Raw genomic sequence first — 19,810 nt, forward strand, 5'->3', positions numbered from 1 at the left:
ATGGAGGGAAGGGAGACAGAAAGAAGGCGGCGGAAGAGCTAACGGGAGGAAGCAGGTGGAGCGTCTCCCGCTGCCTTTTAATGTCTGGGTGAATTTTGCGTTTGCCGTCATTGTGGATTTTGTGGCTCAGTGGCGAAATATTTAAAGGAATTTGGCTTAGGGTTGACTGAAACTTTTCAACTAATCCGAAGTGCAATGGTTCTTTGTGAAATATCTCTTTTTTTTTTGCATGGCTGAGCCTTTTTAAAACCATACTTGAAATCAAGTACACTCACTTCTGGATTCAAGTATCATCTGCAGATAAAAGATAAATGAGATTATTATTAAAAAAAATCTCTCTTTTTTACTTTTTTTTTTTCCCTGGTTCCCCAGGATGAAGCACAGGTTTGGCCGCCCCCAGCTGCACGGCTGTGCCGGGGGTACGGATGACTTCCCTCAAGCCCTCGCGAGCGGCGTGGTGCGGGTCCCCTGGCCGAGATCCCGCCGTCCCCGGCCGTGCCTTGTGCTCCCTGTCACGGCTCGGTGTCCCTCCACAGATGCCTTTTTGTCTCCTGTCCCCCCGCCGGGCTGTGACAATGGGCGGGCGGCGGCGGCGCGCTGCTTGTTATGCTCCTCACAGGCGTCTGCTGCTGGCGCTTCCCCATCTGCCGCCGAGAGCCGGGCGAGGACGCGGGGGGCATCGCTGCCTCTCGGTGCTCGTCTGCTCCCAAAGAGTTTTGCCATGCAGCGGACGAAGCCATGGGGTCGGCTCGATGCCCTACGGGCACAGTAGCACCTCCCAGACAGAGCTGAGTAGACGGCAAAAATAAGAGGACATCCTCGTCTAGCTGTCTGTCTGCTCCAGGCAGGTTCACCCCTGAGGTCATACGATGGGATAGCGAAAAGAAAATGCGAGTGAAATTTCCATTTTCACTCCGTGTTGCTAGCACAGCCTCTTCTGGCCGTGAAGCCCTGTAGGGTGCCCGCGGGTCTCAGCTGCCTACAGAGGGGCCGTTCCCCCACGTCTCTGGGAAGAGAGGAGATGCAGAGCTCAGCCTTGGCCTTCCCTTTCCAGGGAACGCCCCGCTAACCCCGCGTTTTTACATACCGGACGCCGTTTACGCTTTATGAGGCTTTTCAACCTTCTGTTTGCGGCAGCGCAGCGGGCGGGACGCCCATCGGTGTCACGGACAGGAAACGAAAGCAAACCTGGAAATACGTGGTCCAACGAAGAAATGCCGCCCGTCATCGGATTTCTGAGCCATCCCTCCGCTGTCTCATCGTCTGCCTCCGTCTGCTTCTCTCTTTCTTGGAAGGGAGCTTGCACAACACCAAACTTCAGCAAATCCCGGGCAGGGAGAAAATATTTCTTAGCGGGGGGAAGAGACGTCAAGAGGCCCTGCAAAGAGGAACTTTTCCTTCTCTGGGCCGTGTGAAAGAGTTTTGCGAAGAGTTGTTTCGCACCCTCCCTACCCAAACACAGGAAACCTGTGCGCCTCCTCTGCAGGGGAAGTATAAAGGGTTCTCCCTCAGTGTGCAAAGATTTGCCCTTTAAAAGGCAAATGTGTACATGCGGGAAGGAATTTCAAGGCACCACAATATTATTAAATGCATTTGCCGGTGCGATACCATAACAGGATGGATAAAATGCTTTACAGTGAAGAGTAAAGTCAATTAATTTGGCTTCGTATCTTTTTTTTTTACCCCTCAATCATTCATGCTCAACTTCTTATAATTCTTATTTTATTCCCCTGAAATTTGAAGCACCAAAATAATCTCAGTGAAGGAGCCTCGCCATATAGCTATTTTATGGCTGTTTTATATTATGGGCACTTCAGACACCTTAATTAACCCTAGCAGACACCCGTGTCGCACGGTATCGCATCTTGGCTCTAAACAGGTTCGCCTGGGGCTTAGGGCAGGTCCCTGCAAACGTGATTCTCAGTGAGCTCTCTCCAATAATTGCTTCCTAAAATTCCCAGACTGGCGTTTCCCGAAGCAAAGCTGCGTTGCCGAGGGGAGATGTTGGGTTTCTCCGAAATAAATGCTCTCCTTCCCCCGTGGTCAATGCTGGCAGCCCAGGTGCACCGCCTCGAGCTGGTTCGGATTTTCGAGGTGCGCGAAATAACTCCGGTAGCTGAAGAAATGCCGCGGTATAAGCATTCGAAAAAGGCTGATGGCCGTGGTGTGTGCCCACCTGCTTTGGGTCCCCAGGGAAAGAGGACAGCTTGGGGATGAGCCCGGCTGCCACCCTTTGGGGCACTGCCACCCCGGTCCTGTCCCCATCCTTGGGACAGGACTCCATCTTCCATCTCAGCTTATAATTAAGCGTTTAATCCTTCGACATTTCCACCTCGCGTCTCTCCTACCTCATCTCTTTGTTGCCTGAAAGCAGCAGGAGAAAAGCTGAGACCAGAGCACCGCGGGGCCCTGCTGGTCCCTTCTTTTCCGGGAGGTGCCATGGGGGTTTTGGGATGGGGCTGACGCCGATCCCGACAATTTGGGGTGAGGCATCGCTTTGGTGAACCCCGAGGAGGTTTCATTTTATCTGCGGGTGTCAGAAATATCATCCTCCCGAGGTGTTTGAATGCCTTTGGAAGGACTGGAATTGAGCAGGGGAGCGTTGGAAACACCCGATACTGACAATCCGTGATCTGAAAACGAGCTGTTTTTCGCTGATGTTACTTCAGCTAGGGCAACGGGACTGCACCTGGCTGTATGCTCAGTATATGCTGAGTTCCCTCCATGCTGCCTGCACCTTCGGACGAAATATTTTTCAGGACTGACACCTTTCGGTCTGGCATTTGGAAATGCCCTGCCCCCGGGGCTGGTGTAGGGCTCCCAGTGCACTCCTTGCCGTGGTCCTCGAATCCCCACGTTGTGTATGGCCTGTACAGGCGTAAATTCATTCTGGCAAAGTATTAAAGCCGGGGCTCACTTCTATCCCTGCTTGTCAGAGTCCTTCAGTAGGAGATTTTCACTAGGCTTATTTAGAAACCCATCTAGTTATGTTTTATGCACCTAATTCGTTATTTTTTTATTGGATTAACTCTTTCTCAGGCCAGTACTTGAGTGCCAGGGGTGGCCTGTAAGATGTAAGCCAAGCGCTCTGCTGGATACACGGACGGACGGTGCGTTTGGGTGCTTTTTTTGAGGCTCCATCCTTGTGAAGCCCGTACGCAGCAGCCGACTTGTTCTCCCGGAGTATTCTCCCCGGCTGCCCTGGCCGCGACTCGGCGGAGTAAAATTACACAGCACGTGAGCGTTTTCAGGACCAGGTCTCCCGAAGGCAAGCGGTTACGTATGGTAGGATCAGGAGGAAGCACTCCATTTCCACGCGGAGATTTCCCAGCCGTGCTTCACGCCAGTTACAAGAACAGTTTTGGTAACCACGCAAACTCAGGCTCAAGGAGCTGGAAGGCATAAAATGAGGCGTAGAAATCACCTTGAAGACATCAGCGGCAAACGTGGTGGTGTAACACACCCGAATAGGTTGGCGTTCCCATCAGGAAAGCCTCACGCGTAGTTTGTAGTCAGAAAAGGGGTGTGTGATCCTCATTTTGCTCACAGGTGCTACAGCATCAGTGGTACCTTTTTTTTTCCCCTGTGTTTTCATAGAAATATTAAGGAGAAAGCAGAAAATAAGCCGGGAACATATGCGCCAGCCTCAAACCCGTGGCACTTTCAGTTTGTCCTGTGCCCATTACGAACCCATTAAGGGGATGGGGTCTCGCCCTTCTTACCCCGTGCCCTTCTCCTCCCAGGCAGGGTGATTTTGCCAAGCCGGGTTTCACCCTGGGTTATTTACATCGCTTTCGAGCAGTGGCTTTAAGGAGGGAGAGCATCCCGAGCTTGCCGGCTTCTTTGCCGGGAGCTGAATAAATCCGGCAGAAAATCATCACTTTTTTTCTTTTTTTCTTTTTTTTTTTTTTTCTTCCAGGTTTTGAACGTAACGCACAGAAATGAGAGCAGCGCCGGGAAGGGAGGTTTAATTGGTAACTTTTTTTAAGCACCTACTTCTTGGCATCCTCCGTGGGTGACGTCCTGTAGCTCTCCCGAAGACCGAGCCGATGAAAGAAAGTGGAGCAAGAGCACATCAAGGACGAAGCCCGGCTCCGGGTTTTTTTTTTAATGAAGCAAACATGACTTTTTACCGAGGGGAACTCGCCCTGCCTTCGCCACAAACCTGATTAAAGCCCACGCAGCCACTCGGCACCTTGTTTAATTACAGCTGAGCCGCCCTAGAGCCCCCTCGCAGTCAGGGATTTTCAGGTTTTCTAATAAACTTTCCCCTTCCTCCCTGGATTTTCGGAGGCTTATTTATAATAATCCCAGTTGCAGGCTGAAGCTTGCTGATGTGAAAAAATTGCAGGGCTGGGGCTGACCTGCGAGGGGATTAATTTGGGGGTGCCTGGCCCAAATCCCCCACAGATCCTTTCCTGGCTCACACTGGGGCCATGCCACTGCCACTTGGCCCAGGAGATGCGAACCCCGTGGGTAGGAGCACGTGTGGACATGCGTGGAACCGGATCAGCCCCAAACTTCACTTCACTTCCCAGCTTTTGGCTCCGAGCGGGGAGCTACAGGACCAGGCCCTTAATCCCACCCCGCTTCCGAGCGGATCGGGATAGCGGCGAGAGGGCAGCCGCTTTTTAATTAAAAAGGGCTTGTGCAGCTCCACCTTGGCATTATTTATTTGCTCAGTGAGCTCGCTGGGATTAACGTGCACGCGGGGAACGCGCTCGCTTCCCTCCTAGCCCCAATAAACCTCACGCCAAAATACATCGATTGCCTCTGCTGCCGAACTGCAGGCCCCGGTTATTGCAGGAGGAACGGGCGTAATCGTGCACGTTAAGCGTTGCCTCCTTGCTCACGCAGCAGAAGCGGCCACAATAAAGCTGCTCCGGGTCCTTCCTCCCTTAATACACTGATTTTATTAGGGAAGCCTGAATTTATAAGCGTTTCTCCCCAAAATCCCCAAATTATTTTGATAATAGTATCAAAACAACCCACTAAAAAGATTTTTTTTTTTTTTTTACATAGCATTTCCCCCAAACGAGTAAGGGACTCGATTTCTCCCGTCCACGCATAAAAGGCTGTAAAAGAGCTCGTGGAAATTTTGTAGAGATGCTGAGGGTAATTTGTTAACGCGAGGAAGCAGTGAAAGAAATCCTCCCGGTCCCGTGAAGGGCTCAGTGGCGCTCCGATACCTCCTTTTACCCGGGATGCTTGGCTTTGTGCTGTAGGGTTTTTCACCCGCCAATAGATCCAGAGGGGGGGAAAAAAAAAAATAAGCATCCTTTAGCATATTTTTAGCATATCGCTGCAATTAATTCGATTTTTCCGGAGGGAATTAAGAGAGTGAATCCCCATCGCTTGCATTTTTTTTGGGGGGGAGTGCAGAAATATCTGATCTTTAGCAATTAAATGGGTACCTAGCGATCCCGTGGCGGTTTGCTGCTTCTGAGCCCACCAGGACGACGCCGAAGGGTTCGGTCTGGAAATCTGCCTCTGCTCACCCTCCAGGCCGGTCCCCGATAACTCAGAATTAAACCGCGCGAAGACGTCGTCTTCCCGTGGAAAAAGGAAAACTGCCTTGCGAAGCTTCCCTCTGAAAATCTCTCTTTGGAGACTGAGACCTTGGTGCTGGAAACCCAGCCGTGGTTAGGTCGGGGTGGGCGACGTGGCACCGTCCTTCGCGTGCCACCAGGGAGACGCCGGGCGCCTTGACCCTCCAAGATGTCCCTTTGGGGCTGAATCCCTGAGAAATGGGAAAGGAGGTCGGAAACGACCCCCGTTTGAACGTGCTCCTGGTCTAAGCCCTCGGCTGGAGGGACGATGCTGAGGACCTGGAGCAGGGACAGCGGAGATTTTCCTGTGCTCTTGCTGGAACTGGGAGGTTTTTCTTTTCTCTGCTGTCAGCTGTCGGTGACAGCAGCGCCAAAGGTTATAAATGCGTGCGATCCTTTGTGCTATTTGATTTGGAAAAGAAGAAGATGGGGGGGGGTTTAAAAAAAATGTAGCTTAAGTTTTCAAATGAAAAGAAAGCTGGCAATTCATGCGGGTTTGACAGAGCGCTCTGTCATTCACTCCTCTTCCAGGAACAAAAGAGAATTTGCAAAAAGATGAAGACAATGGGAGGTATAAACTTTTTTTTTTTTTTCCCAGAGGGAAACATTTCTCTGCATTTTTAACAGATTTGAAGAGCGAGTGCCAGCAGACGCGGACGCCCCCCCCGGCATCCTCCTGCTGGCAGCGGCTTCTCCTATACGTGCTCCCCGAGGAATAAAAGGGCGCAGGCACCTCCGTGTCCCCTCTGCCCCACCAGCGGCTGGGACCTTGCTGTCTTATTTCCCTGTGCGAACGGGAATCGCGTCTTGGTGCCGCCAAAGAGGCCCTGCAGCAGCTCTCCGCGACGCTGCTGAAGGGCAAACAAGGCAGAGGTAGCCGCTGTGCGTTTCTCAGCCCGTATTTTCATACGTAACGCTAACGGCACCCGTCCCTTTGTGTTTATTCCCGTAGCACGAGGTCCCCGTTAACTCTGGGACCCGTCGGTAATAAAAATCGCCCCCGCACGGGAGGCACGGGGGTGTCCCGGTTTGATCCGTGCTCAAAAAAGAATAAAAAAGAGGGAATGAATTTGGATCCAGTGCTGCCACTAACACCACCCAAACCTCCCAGCTCCGCGGGGAGGTGGAGGAGGGACCCGACAGACGAACCGCATGACTCATTTCCCCGGGAAAATGGCCAAAAATATGCAAAACGGGCCAGATTCCTGCTTCCCGGGCTCCCCGCAAGGCGTCTTGTCGGGGCCCCCTTTCCCCCCCAAATAGCAGAAGCCGTGCAAAATAAAATTCAGGGTTGCTGGAAATGTAAATGTGTGCTGCCACAAGCCGTAATGGATTAAAAATGCTTGTGGGGCTTTTACGGAGGAAAAATCACTATAATCATCACAAAAATCTCTACCTTACGGAGGTACTTAATGGAAATGTATTATACGCACGAGGAGTGTTTGCTTACTCTTTTGCTTAAAGCCGCTTGTGTGCTGCAGAAATATTTAATGGAAATGTATATTATGGATATTATACACGGAATTCATTTACTGTTTCACTCAAATAACGCCTTCCGCGGAGCAGCAATTGTTAATGGAAATGTGCTGTGAAGTTGTTTACCTGTTTATTGCAAAAGATAAATAACGTTTTTATGTTTTTCCCCCCCAAATACTACACAACAACCTATGTTTAACAGACTTTTTTTTTTTTTTCTTTTTTTTCAGGGCTGTCAGCTGTCAATCCCTTTGTGCAGAGCTGGGGTCAGGCTGCAGAGAACAAATGCAAACTCTCGTAACGCCCGGTTCTTCCCCCAAAATTAAAACCCACGCTGGTCATTGGGTGCTCAGAGTCAGCAGGCTGATTTTTTTGGGCTGTAGAGATGATGTCGCCATGGAACATATCTATATATATGTTGCAACTCAACCATGGCACATAGGACAGCTCAGCCAGATGTTTTGGCTTTGGGGATTGCTGAGCATCATGGACAGCACCCAGGGGGGATGCGAATGAGAAACTCGGTGGAGAAGCATAGCACGAGCTAAGCTTCTTGAACTCCTATTTGCCTTTTCACCCTCCAGCTCTCCTGCTACTGACGGCCAGGGAGGAAAGTTTTCACCCTGGGAATCGCTGGCTGGTGGTGCCGAATCGTGGCGCTACCACCAAAAAAAAGAAGAAAAACACTTAGAGTCACGCGAGCGTGTGTGACAGATCGCAGCACCACGGCCCTAATCGATTTAGCTTGGGGTTGGCGATTGAGCTACTTGAAAGCAACTGGAAAAGCCGTCATTTATTTATTTATTTTATTTTTCCGTCTGTAACTGCCAGCTTAAATACACAGCACATGCAAAGAAACAGCCAGGGCGAGCGCTCGGTGGAGTGATTTAGACGGCACTCAAGTGACATAAAGAAGCTGAATTAAAAATGATCATACTTAGCAACAAAAACAGGCATTAAGCTATTAATACCCTTTAGACAGGGTGCGATTTTTTTAGAGGTGAGGAAGACGTTAATAAGTGTAATACAAATATGCCATCGTTGCTTTGAAGGGGATAATTGAGCGCAACAGCGCTTTCCTGTCCGATTTTCATGGAGCTCCATTTGTCTTTTCTCCAGCTCCCGAATGCTTTTCACGCTTTGGGGCTTGTTATTTCCCCCAGTCCCAGCACAACCTAAGCCACTGCTCATGTTTTATGCTTTAGGGCTTTTTATTTCCCCCAGTCCCAGCGCAACCCAAGGCGCCGCTCACCACCTGGGGGGTAGCTGCCTTCATGCAGGCCGTGGAGCTGGGAGGAGCCTTTATCTCCTTTTCCAACCCAAAAACTGGTGGGAAGGGAGCCTGGTTGCGTCGCTTTGGCGATAACCCCGCTTTTCCCTTGGGTTCCAGCCTCTGGATGCCCATGGGCTTCTGTGCTTGCCCTTTGGAGTTAGAGATGTGCATAGAAAGGGCCAGCCCGAATTGTACCCACTCCAAAATCGGGAGCCACGGAAGACCTCGAAATGTGCTAAGAAAAAAGGAAAAAAAAAAAAAAAGCTCTCTTTTACTTTTCTTGTGCATTTAAATTCTCATGTGCTTCGTTTGCCCTGGATATCGAGGCATCACAAGCTTTTCTGGGAATCTGGTGGCCCAGGCCAAAAAAAATAATCCATTTGCTCACCCTTCCCCTAAAGGTTAACTGATAATGAGAGTAATGATATAAAACCTAATATGTGACTTGTCAAAAAAAAAGCCTGCTCGCCTGGGGAAGCTGCCGGACAGGAGGCTTCTCCTCGCTGGTCGTCCGCCAGCACAGCTCCAAGTGGGAGCTGAGGATCTGGCCCCCGTGAGCCAGCACGAGTAATTTTCCAGTATCTTTTAAAAGAACTCTTTCTGCCTAGTGCCTGGAAAGTTTATCTTTTTTCCTGATAAGAGTATCTCTCTGAAAGTTTTCCATCCTTGAGTGGGAAAGATAAATAGCTGCTGAGTAATTGTTTGGCAGAAAATAATTGCGAGGAGCACGTGGAGGAAGGGAGCAGCAGAAAACAGCAGGGCTGGCAGGGCCCTGGGGGCACCAAGAGCTCTGAGCAGTGGGAATAAAAATATTTGGGTTTTATGGCGAGGGGATTGTTGCAGGATTTTGGGTAGCACTCTGCTGTTATCCCAAATAACCTGAGACTAATGCAGCCAAAAGAGTGGGGACAAGACAACAGAGTGGTCTGTTGACTGCCCCAACGGAGAAGGCAGCCTCAAGGTCTTGAGCCAAACCCAGAGCAGCGAGGAAGGCACGTGTGCCAAATTGTCTTCTCGTAAGCCTTTCCTGGAAAATTTTTCGGTGTGAGCAGGGGCTGGCTGTGTCCACGTCTGTAAGAAACCCGGTGAGCTTGGTTGAGAAGTGGCATGGGGCTGGTGGGTTACCTGGCTGGGCAATACTCAAACCACTTGTTTTTAGGGACCGAAAGGGAAATGAGGATATTTTGAGGCATGTTCACTTCTTGCAGTGTCATCGACTGCTCAAAATTTCTGCTTACAATGTCATCTTTTGACTTGCTGCAAGCCAGGACGGGTTGTAGCAGCCTCAGGATGGGGTAAATGGCGCATTTACCTACATCGGCTGTGGGGTGAGCTGCTGGGCGAGCTCTGCTCTTGGTCTCTGTCCAGAGGAGAGGAATTTAATCTGCATTTTCTTATGCCACTTAAACCCAGCAACACTAGCTGTGCCTCAGAGGCACTCGGTTACAAAGCGTCCTTAGAAATCTTGAAATATGACGCTTTCCTAATGCAGAAACTGTGTACCAAGCTCCCAGATAATTGAATATTGACCCCATTTCAATAGACAAAGAGGTGATGACTGGTCTGAAATCAATCAGCTGAGCCGGTCAGGTTGTAGCAATGCTTCCTTTGTGCGGGAAGGAAAATGGCATTGACTACTGCCGCGTAATTTGGGGACTTTTAAAGGTTGCATCACCCAAAGCATTACAACACCGTGGATGTAAGTGAACGGGAATTAAAGGAGGAGTATTGGGGAAAACTGAATCGAGGGAGAACTTTGTACTGAGTGCCCTCAAATCCTTTGAGCTTAACAGGCAATGTCTGAAAGCGTAGAAGAGGGAAAAGTGGGGCAAAGGATGATGAATGTGGGAGTAGGTTCGGATATAGCCCTGACCAGTGAGAAAAGCAAAAAGGGAATTGATGGGATATCAGTGGCTGATAGGTCTCCAAGAAACGACATCTGAATTATTTGGAGCCCGTGGCTCCATGAGGACAGCACGGCGTGGCTGGCAGCTGAGAAGTGATGGGAGTGTGACGGATGCGTCGGTCTGCATCTGGGTTGTAATGGGAAATGGGGAAGACAGTGAGGAGGATTCACATCGAGACGTATGTTTATATAGCAAAGGAGAGTTTCCCTGGGTTTTTACACCGTATAGCTAGCATTAAATCTGGTTAAAGATTCAGGTCTTCAGGTCACAAGGAAATTCGTGGAACACCTGAAAAGTTTCTGTAGTTCGGGTTGTTCGCTAAAGGAAACGGTCAAATTTATATTGAGGGAAATACTTGTAAATGGAAAACAACAACAACAACAACTTCTGCCAACTTTCATCCCTGAGCAGGTATTTAGAGGAAGGCTGAAAGCCTTTCACACCCCCGAGGGAAGGAGCGGAGGGAGCTTTTAATGGTGGTGTTAACCCAACCTTATCTACGGGAGCTGAAACGTGCTGCTCTAACACGGGATACAAGCAGAGTGAAATGTCAATACCAGTCAGCGCAACGCCTGGGCGGTTTCTGACATAGGAAAGGAGAAAGATGGTTGATCTTTAACCACTTTTATTTTTTTTTTTTTGTATGACAGATTTCTGTTTGGTACTTGACAGCTCCTTGCAGCCATCTTCCATCATTCCCTACTGGGGTCTTGTTGGCTTTTCTATGTGTCACGGAGACATAATCTGTTTTGGGTACCTCAAGGTCTTCTTTTAATTCTTTTGTAGGTCCCAGAAGACCTATGAAACGTGGAAAGGGAGTGGGTGAAGCTGTTTTGCCTTTCAATGGGAGAAGGGCATCTGTAGGCAGAAAGAGCTTGAGACCACAATGCTTGTGAAGGCTCAGGGCAACAGACGTACAAGTGAAAAATTATTTCTGGGTCATCCCAGCAAAACTTCTCGTATTTAGGCACTTTTATTGCTGTTCCGGGAACTGCTGGTACTTATCTGCCATATGCTCTTTGTGGCAAATTGGTGAAAATCTGTGTGTGAACACTGGTTTTGTCTCCTATTTCTAGTAACCCAGTGCCTCCATCGGAGCAGATGCAATCTGCTCAAATACAAAAATGGTCTCTTTGGAAAATCATATAGACAGCCTTGAAATAGCCGTGCTATTTGTGCGGTGGAAGAATAAATTCATTCTTGAACCGAAATAAAAATTCTTGAAATAGAGATGGGATCGGAGCTGCGCTAGAGAAATACCAAGGCAGCAGTTCTGCCCAGGAAAGGTGGCAGCTGCAGAGACACAGACATCCAGCAATGAGGACTTTCTGATGAGTTAGCAATTATTTCTATTACAGTTGCTGCATTGGCATATGCTGTTATATAGGCGGTAGTGGTGTAGAGACAGGAGGGTTTTTCCCTTTTCTCACCGTAAGCTGTGAGTCCACGTTCTTGTCATGAAGAATATGTATATTTTCATAGTGGCCGTAGAATTATGCGACCCTGTTTAAAACATAAATAAAAAAATATCCATCCGTCTCAGCTGGTGCCATTTCCTAGCAGGGCGGGCTCAGTCAACAGGCAGAAAGAAGGCTCCTTTTCTCACCAGGCTCGTGGGAAAGGTCTGATTATGATGGGCAGCAAGGGAAAGGTGCAGTTGACTTTGACATCTCGCAGTGTACTGCTTTCCCAGCTTCAAGGAAGAAGGGTTGCCCCAAGACAGAGACCGTAGACCAGAGACCAGAAACCATGTCATAGACCTGACATTTAAAGTCGTTACGGCTCAGTTAGATCCTTGTTGAAATCATTGTTGAATCGTTGTTGAAATCAGAGGGCTGCAGTGCGGTGGGCCCTCCTGGCAGGATCTGGAACCACCACCAGCCTTTGGGTGGTTACAGCTGGTATTGTGCCCGCACAGACCTTTATTGCCAGGATCTACAGACTGGAGACTTAAATGTTTCATTTGCCATCTACTCTGATGCACTTTTCTGCTCTTTTGCTCAAAAGCTGCTTGGATTTGACTTCCTTCAATGGTAAGGTGCGTTCCTGTAGCATACGGGACTGGAAAATGAAGGTGATGGTTCCAGCTTGCATTCTTTCCTGGAGGGTGGTTTTTGGGGGTTTGTTACATTTCCTACGATGTAATAAAACCATACGTCTTGTGAAGGCAAGCAGAACAACCAGCCTTTCCATAAAGCATGGGGTATATTCATTCTGGGATGTAAACTGAGGAGGATCAGACTGGCACTACAAACTCCATGCAACACCAAAAGGGCAAAATTTGTGCTTCACCGGGTGTCCTATGCCCATACGGGACATCCTAACTCTTGAGCCTGTTCAGATGAGAGCTACGGCTCCTGGATTAAAGGCATTTCAGGTTAGGGAAATGCAATTTCATGTTCAGATGACTTGGAACAAATTGCATTTGTCTCACTCCGTGAAACCAGGACAAAACATTTCAGTCTGAGGGCTTCTGAGATGTTTTATTTAGGATGAAAAGGTTGAAAACGAAGGGTTTCGATATCCTTCCTTTGAAATATTCTTTTGAAATATGTGTTCAGATTGCCTCTTCAGAACTCATCTCTCCGAACCGTGAATCTCAGGATGCTTTGGAGAAAGGAAATCCATTTTGTTTACCGCTCTCGTTGACCTGAGCGAGTGCCCTGCTCGGTGCCACCATGAGAACAAACCTCAGGGGAGTTGGATCCCTTAAGGCCATTAGGATAACTCTGCATCCTCCTCTGGTCTGCAAATCCCAGATGTGCCAGACAGAGAGGGACCAAAAACCCCTGGAAAAGTGGTTTGTACCCCAGCAGAAGAAAGTCTGCTCAGTTTTTCTGAAATAAATCTGGAGTTAGTTACAATCTTTCCAGGAAAGCACGGCCTCTAAAGGTAAGGACGTTCCTTAAAAATCAGCGAGCTCCCTAGAAGACAAAGCTTGAAGCCAACTATTTCAGATGAGGCAGGGGAGGCACATACCCTGCAGGGAGGGTAATTAACACAGGGAGCATCCTTTCCAGGGTTGTGATGGGATTTGGTCAGAGCTGGAGCTTAATATTTTCCTGAGACAAACTCTGTAATTGCGCTGCAATCCGGGATGCAAGAGAAGAATTGATCAACGCTGAAAAACGGAGAGGTCAGCTTAAGCCATCACTACAGTTTCTTTCGGCATAAAATCAACAAAGATTTCATCGTATGGGTATGAGTAATAACAGGAAAGGAATTACAAGGGACAGCACACAGCCTGATGTTTGCCAGAGACGAGAATACCATTATTTTCCCCGTGTGAGGAGCAAAAAACAAACAGAAGAAAGAGATTGGCAAGTATAAATTTCCATTCATTGCAAAGCTGGGATGCACATTTCTCAGTTCCTCCTTTTTGCGGAGCTTCAGACGTTGGAGGCTATTTTCCATCATGAGGCATACTACGGGAAAATGAACACCGAGGTTTGTTGTTGTCCATGAGTACAGAACAGGCGATCACGCAGGTTGGACCAAAGGGGAGATTTGCTCCTTGAAGTACCTTCCTCTTGATAAATGCGGACAAATTTCAACAACGGTCCCCTTCCTGTCCTTGGGGATGTGTTGCTTTGTCAGGAAGAGAGGCAAAATCTTTTTGTTGTATGACCCAGCAGCCTTCCTCGCTCCTTGCACCCCTGTGCTGGGGAATGCTGCAAAACGGGATGCGGTGAGGAAGCCAGATCCAAGCTACCTTACAGGAGACTAAAGCCGAGATTATTAGAATTAATCTCCTCCTGATAAAGGTATTAGGTAGCAAATGTTACGCTGGGGTCTTAAATGAGGTCAATGGGGAAAAAAGATTCCCGACTTAGAAAAATAGGGGAGGGAGAAAAAGTTCAGAAAACAGTTTTGGTTTGATTCATTTTTTTTTTTTTTTCCCAAAGGATTCCCTCTGCTGAAATGGTAGCCCGGCTACAAACACTGTTTGTACCCTGCCATGCAGCAGATAATGGTGAGAAGGTTTCTTTCCTCCCTTATCTGCAGCTCCCTGGGCTATTTCCTCCCTGCGCTCATGACTTCGCTGAGCCGAGAGACCAGATCTGGATTATTTTCTAAAGAAAACTCCGTCTGCGGATTTTTTTTCTTTTTTCTTTGAAAGCAAGGGTTATGCCACAGGCGAGCGCTTGCTGTGGCTCTGCAGTAATGATATCCGCCGTGCTGCTTTCCCGGGTGTGACGGATACAGCCAGCGCGAGGCGCGGGGCTGCTTCGCTCTCCCGGAGCGATGCTGAGAAATTGGGGTCTGGCACAGAGGAGCCGGAGGAGGTTCGAAAGACGTCGAGAAAACGGCAAACCGCTGTGAGCCAGGTGGCTGAGGCTTGCAGGTGGAGACGCTGGCGTACACATCTGGCGCTGGCCCCATCCAAAAAATTGTTCCCTTGCCTTCGCCCAGCCTCGGTGCCCCTCAACGCGGGCAGAATCCCTCCAGCACTTTTTGGGCTGCTCTGCTAGATGGTGCTATTGCCCTGGTTTTTATATGAGGAGAGCTGGTGCTCAGCAGATGGTCCTCGGAGGAGAATTAACGCTTATTCGATTAATGCCCACTGTGGCAGCCAGAGCCCGGGGAAAAGATGCTGAGGCTGCGGAGAGCTGGAGCCGCTCGGGGCTCGCCTGCTGCCAAACCTCCCTCGGTGGCCAAAGCTGCCCCGAGATGGGCCAGGTCTGCTCCTGAATTTGCCACCAGGCTGGGAAGGTTTACCGGTGTGAACATAGGGCTTGGAGCAAGCCGTGTGTACAAGCACATCTTTAATCTCGCCGTATTAGAGGAACAAGGAGAAGCGAACGCCACGGAGATCAAGGCAAGAGGCATCCAGTGCTGTGCAGCCACTGAAGGCTGTTGGCTTGGTGTAAACAGCAAGCTGGGAGAGCTGAGGGAAAACCCCCTCGTCTTAAATTTTACCTGGCAGGAGCCTCCTCGGAGTTATTTCCCCGCAAATCCCGAGGAACTTCACCGCCCTCGATTAGGACGTTTCATGTTCATGCGAGTCTTGTCTTTGAGGACTATCCCCGGTCGCTTCTCGAGCTAAACGTGCAGTGCCAGGGAAAGGCACTCATCGCCTGGGCAGAGGAGTCCGATAACTAATATGCCGCCTGGCAATTAACGCGGCGCTAAAACCTGCTCGGGGCCACCGAGATAAACATTGGGAAAGGCGAGATCTTTAGGAACTGGCAAAGAGCGGAAACAATATTAGGACTAGAGCTACCAAACATCCACAAACCAACTTCACTTTGGGCATCTCAGCCCAGTGCGCAGCCTGTAGGTGCCAGAAACACCCACGCTGCTGCTGTTTGCTCAGCCACCTGGGCTCTGCCGCAGGTGAGCGTGCTGTACACGAACCCAAACTGGACTGAATTCAGATGTTTTTCTAAGTGAAGCTATTAGGAACAGAGCCGGATAGAATTCTTACATTTATGGGGCATATAGATTTTTTTTTTTCCCAGTTGAAGTTTAAGACTGGATCTTGGTAAATTCCAACGTTTCCCACTTGTACACCTTGCGTGCATGATCCGAGCAGGATTGGTGCTTCCCATGGCTAAGGGTGTAGCTCTGTGGGTTCAGACCTGCTGGTCGTGGCTGCTTCTGGACACAAGTCCAGGGTGGATGTGGATTTGGATTTGGATTTGCATGTGGATGTGGATTTGGATGTGGGTTTGGATGTGGATTTGGATGTGGATGTGGATTTGGATGTGGATTTGGATGTGGATTTGCATGTGGATGTGGATTTGGATGTGGGTTTGGATGTGGACTTGGATGTGGATGTGGATTTGGATGTGGATTTGGATGTGGATGTGGATTTGGATGTGGATTTGGATGTGGATTTGGATGTGGATGTGGATATGGATGTGGATTTGGATGTGGATGTGGATGTGGATGTGGATTTGGATGTGGATTTGGATGTGGACGTGGCTCTTTGTTTTTGGAGTCTTCCCACCTCACCCAGCTCACCAAGTATTAATTGCTGCGGCGCTGAGCCCAGCTCTCCCACCCCAGCTGCCTGCCTTTGCAGGGCCGTAACGCCGCTGGCCGGGCTGACAAACGTTTAATTACAGCTGGGCAGCTCTGAGAGCAGGTGGCTGAGGGCACGGGGACAGCCACGATGGCTGCACACATCACACATCTAGTCTGGGCTCCGGGAGACACGCGGTTTCCACAGATGAGCTGGAAACCCAGCCTCGCTTTTCTGCTCCCACCCTCACCAAGACGAGCTCCATCTCCAGCTGCCCGGGCTTGCGAGGCGGTGGCAAGGAGGGGGTTTCAGACTGCAGCAGCAGGACAAGCATCGTCACACGCTGTAAACGGGGACCTGGTCCTTTGCAGAAGGGCAGCTGCCGACTTTTCCAGCACTTGGGAACAACGCTGGTCCCCGGCAGGCCAGCCCCGGCACGGCGCGACCGAGACGTCAGACTGCACCGTGCAATTTATCAGGCGTATTTATAGCAGGCTTAACCGCAGACGAGAGTGTCTTTGTATCAGATTTCTTTATATAACGGCGACGCTGCGGCTCCTCGGGTTTCTCCTGACAGTGAGATACAGCTAATTTCTCTCCCCCCACGCACCTGAAAGGAAGGGGAGCAGCAGGTTGCAAATCTGTTTTCAGGAGTGGCTGCGATGGCGGCGGGATGGAGGAGTTACTGCCGAGGAGGGCAGGCACTCGAAAGCCGTCTCTGAATCTCAAGTGAACGCTGCAACAATGCTCAAGCCCCAGCTCTGCGGATAAAATGACTTGGTAATCATTAAAAAAAAAAAAAAAAGCTTGGATGAAAGTGTCTCTTAAAAAAAATACTGCTTTTTTGGTGCCATAACTAATCTCTGAGAGCAGCTGCACCTTGAAAGCAAGCTCTGCTCTCCTAATTTTCGCAGTAGCTCCTTTAACATGTGCTTCCAGCACGCCCTTTGGAAGCGACCAGCTTATTTTAATGCCGAATTACTGACGAAATCCCCGTCGAAGGGAGGCCCTGAGCAAGCACAGAGCCGAGCAGGCGATGGGGTGCCGCGTACTTCCCAAAGGATTTCAGGGACCGTGCCCTGGGGGGGTGCAGGTGTATTTATTCCCTGATCTGCAGTAAACAGGACCAAAACGGAGGCACTGCCCCTCGCAGATGTCCTTCTGGATGGTGTGCGGGGCACCAGGCGGGCAGCGGTCACCCCCAGGTGAGCTGCAGAAACTGTTTAAAAACTTTCTTCCTTCCCCAGTCTTTGGCCGTTATTCGCATCCCTTTGCCAGCTTGAGCCTCCTAAATAAATGAAATAAATAAGGAATTAATCTGACGCGGGCTTTGTGAAAACAAGTAATTTCCTAACACGAGCCAAGTGAGTAATTCGCGATGAATAATTTATCTGACGTCTTTTTTTTTTTTTTTTTCTGCTCGTGGAGCTTCGGCGAACAGATTTCTGCTTCCTTCAATTAACAGCCGAGAGCTTCTGACAAATTTGGGGTGAATGTTCTCGACAGGATGGCTCGGTCGCAAAAAGCTCGCTCTCTCTCTCTCTCTCTCTCTCCGGGAGCCAGCATTGCGGTTTCACAGCTTCTCCTCCCGCGAGGAGCCGTGCGCCGGGAGGGCCGGGGACGGACGTGCTCAGCGGGGAGCAGGGCAGAGCTGGGGGCTCGGGGCCGCTGCGGGGCACCTGCCCTGATGCGGGCCGTAAATGGGTTTTCTAATCGCCCGCTGGTTTTGTTCATCTCTGTTTTTTTTTTTTTTTTCCCTCTTTTTTTTTTTTTTTAAAGCCAGATGCTGCGTGGACCGTGAATTATACCTGGGACGTGGATGTTTCGAGAGGCTGCGATGATGGCTCCGAAGCAGGAGCTGCCCTTTGGGTTCCTCTGTCTCGAGGCCTGCACTTCATGTCTGATTATTTCCTAGCAGGAAGGGAAAGGAGGAGAAAAATCGTAGTTTTCTCGATGCTGCGTTGCATGGCTGTGGGGGCAAGGGGTGGGAGCGGCCCCGTGGGGGGCAGAAATCCCCTCTGCAGGTAGGGACAGCCCACCAGGAGTGGAAGCGGGTTCACTTGGCTCCTTGTGAGACCTGGGGACATCGGCCCCAGCTGGGGACACTCTTTTTGTGGCCCCCTTTCAGCCTGCTCGCAGGGGTGATCCTCCGAGGCCGCCCGGGGCAGAGCAGGGCCGTGCTGCCGACGGCTGCCTTGGGGCCGGTACCACCGATCTCACACGATCCACCCGCCCTCACAGGGGGCAAATCGTGACTGAAGACGGCCCGGTGAGCACTCCTGGTTAGCACGAGACGGCATCCAGCCCTCGGTTGGGACTCGCAAGGGAAAGCACTTCAAGCCCTGGAGCTGCTGCCCTAAGGCGCGGCCACCGCAGCACCCCAAAAATGGGTTTCCCCAGCTCATCACGGCCAAATCCCTGGGTTTGGATTTGGATCTGCTTCGATGGCACAGACGAGGTTTCGGCCTTCCTGTAATCCTGCATGTGGCCAGCACCTGAGCAGGGCGCAATATCCCGTGTGTTGGGCTGGCTTTCCACAAAATCACATAGTACTTGAGGTTGGAAGGGGCCTCTGGATAAAGCAAGAACCAAACACAGCCAAAAAAGAGAGGTGACTCTTCGGAGTCATCGTTGCTGGTTCTTCGGGCCAGCTGAGGCCCTGCCATGCAAACACGATTTTCTCAAGCCACTCTCCTGTAATTGCTTACTCAGGTTTTTCACGCTGTAACAGATCTCGATTGGCGGCTTACATCGGGTACGTGAATTTTTTTTTAGCACCAGGGTGACGAGGCACACACTTAAACCACGCTCGCTGTTCCCACGGCCTGCATTTTGAAGGATCGGCGTTGGGTACGTACCCTCGTGTTTGCCTGAGAAAGTTTGGGTGCCTCGGAGGGAACACTCCACGGTTCCCGAAAACAAGACTCCTTTGATCTGCGCTAAAAATGATAGCACTTAAATTGCTGTATACCTTTATATCTAATTTTAAAGCGAGAGCCTTGTTTTCTGACACGTTTTACCGAGGTTTAAATAGGCAGTAATTGTCTTTTAATTATTAGATCAGTAATAGGCTATGTATCTTAATCTATTATGCTGTGATTCCTAAAACATATTACTATTCATCCCCTGGAATTGATTAGACTTAACATGCATTAACTGTCTTTTTAAATCTCTGTAATATGTCTATTTAGGAGTCTTAACTTATGCATTTAAATTAGATTTAATAGGAGAGGATTTTTGTGAAGCTGAAACTTGGTCCATTAAGAACATCTCCGAGGCTGCGGAGATGAAAGGTGCGCCACGGGCATCCCTAATTGCAGGAAGGGCGATCTTGTACAGCTGGACAAGATCCTGAGGATGTCACCAAGGACCCGTTCTGCCCTGTTTTTCCCCCATTTTGTCCCTCCTCAGCCGCGTACCTGTGGGGATGCTGGAGGACACAGACCTGGGGAGATCCTGAGATCACAAAAGCAGCCCTCAGTGCCCGAAGGCCTGGCCGCTTTTGCCACCCAACAAATGTCCATGGTGGGGAGTTGTTTTAAAGCCTCCTGCAGAGTATTTGTGCGTATTTAGATTTGATTGTGAACCATAAACTGAGGTTTGCAGGAGGTTAATGGGAAGGTGTTTCCGAGTTCTT

The sequence above is a fragment of the Anser cygnoides genome, chromosome Z, assembly GCF_040182565.1.
Source record: "Anser cygnoides isolate HZ-2024a breed goose chromosome Z, Taihu_goose_T2T_genome, whole genome shotgun sequence".
Taxonomy (NCBI): domain Eukaryota; kingdom Metazoa; phylum Chordata; class Aves; order Anseriformes; family Anatidae; genus Anser; species Anser cygnoides.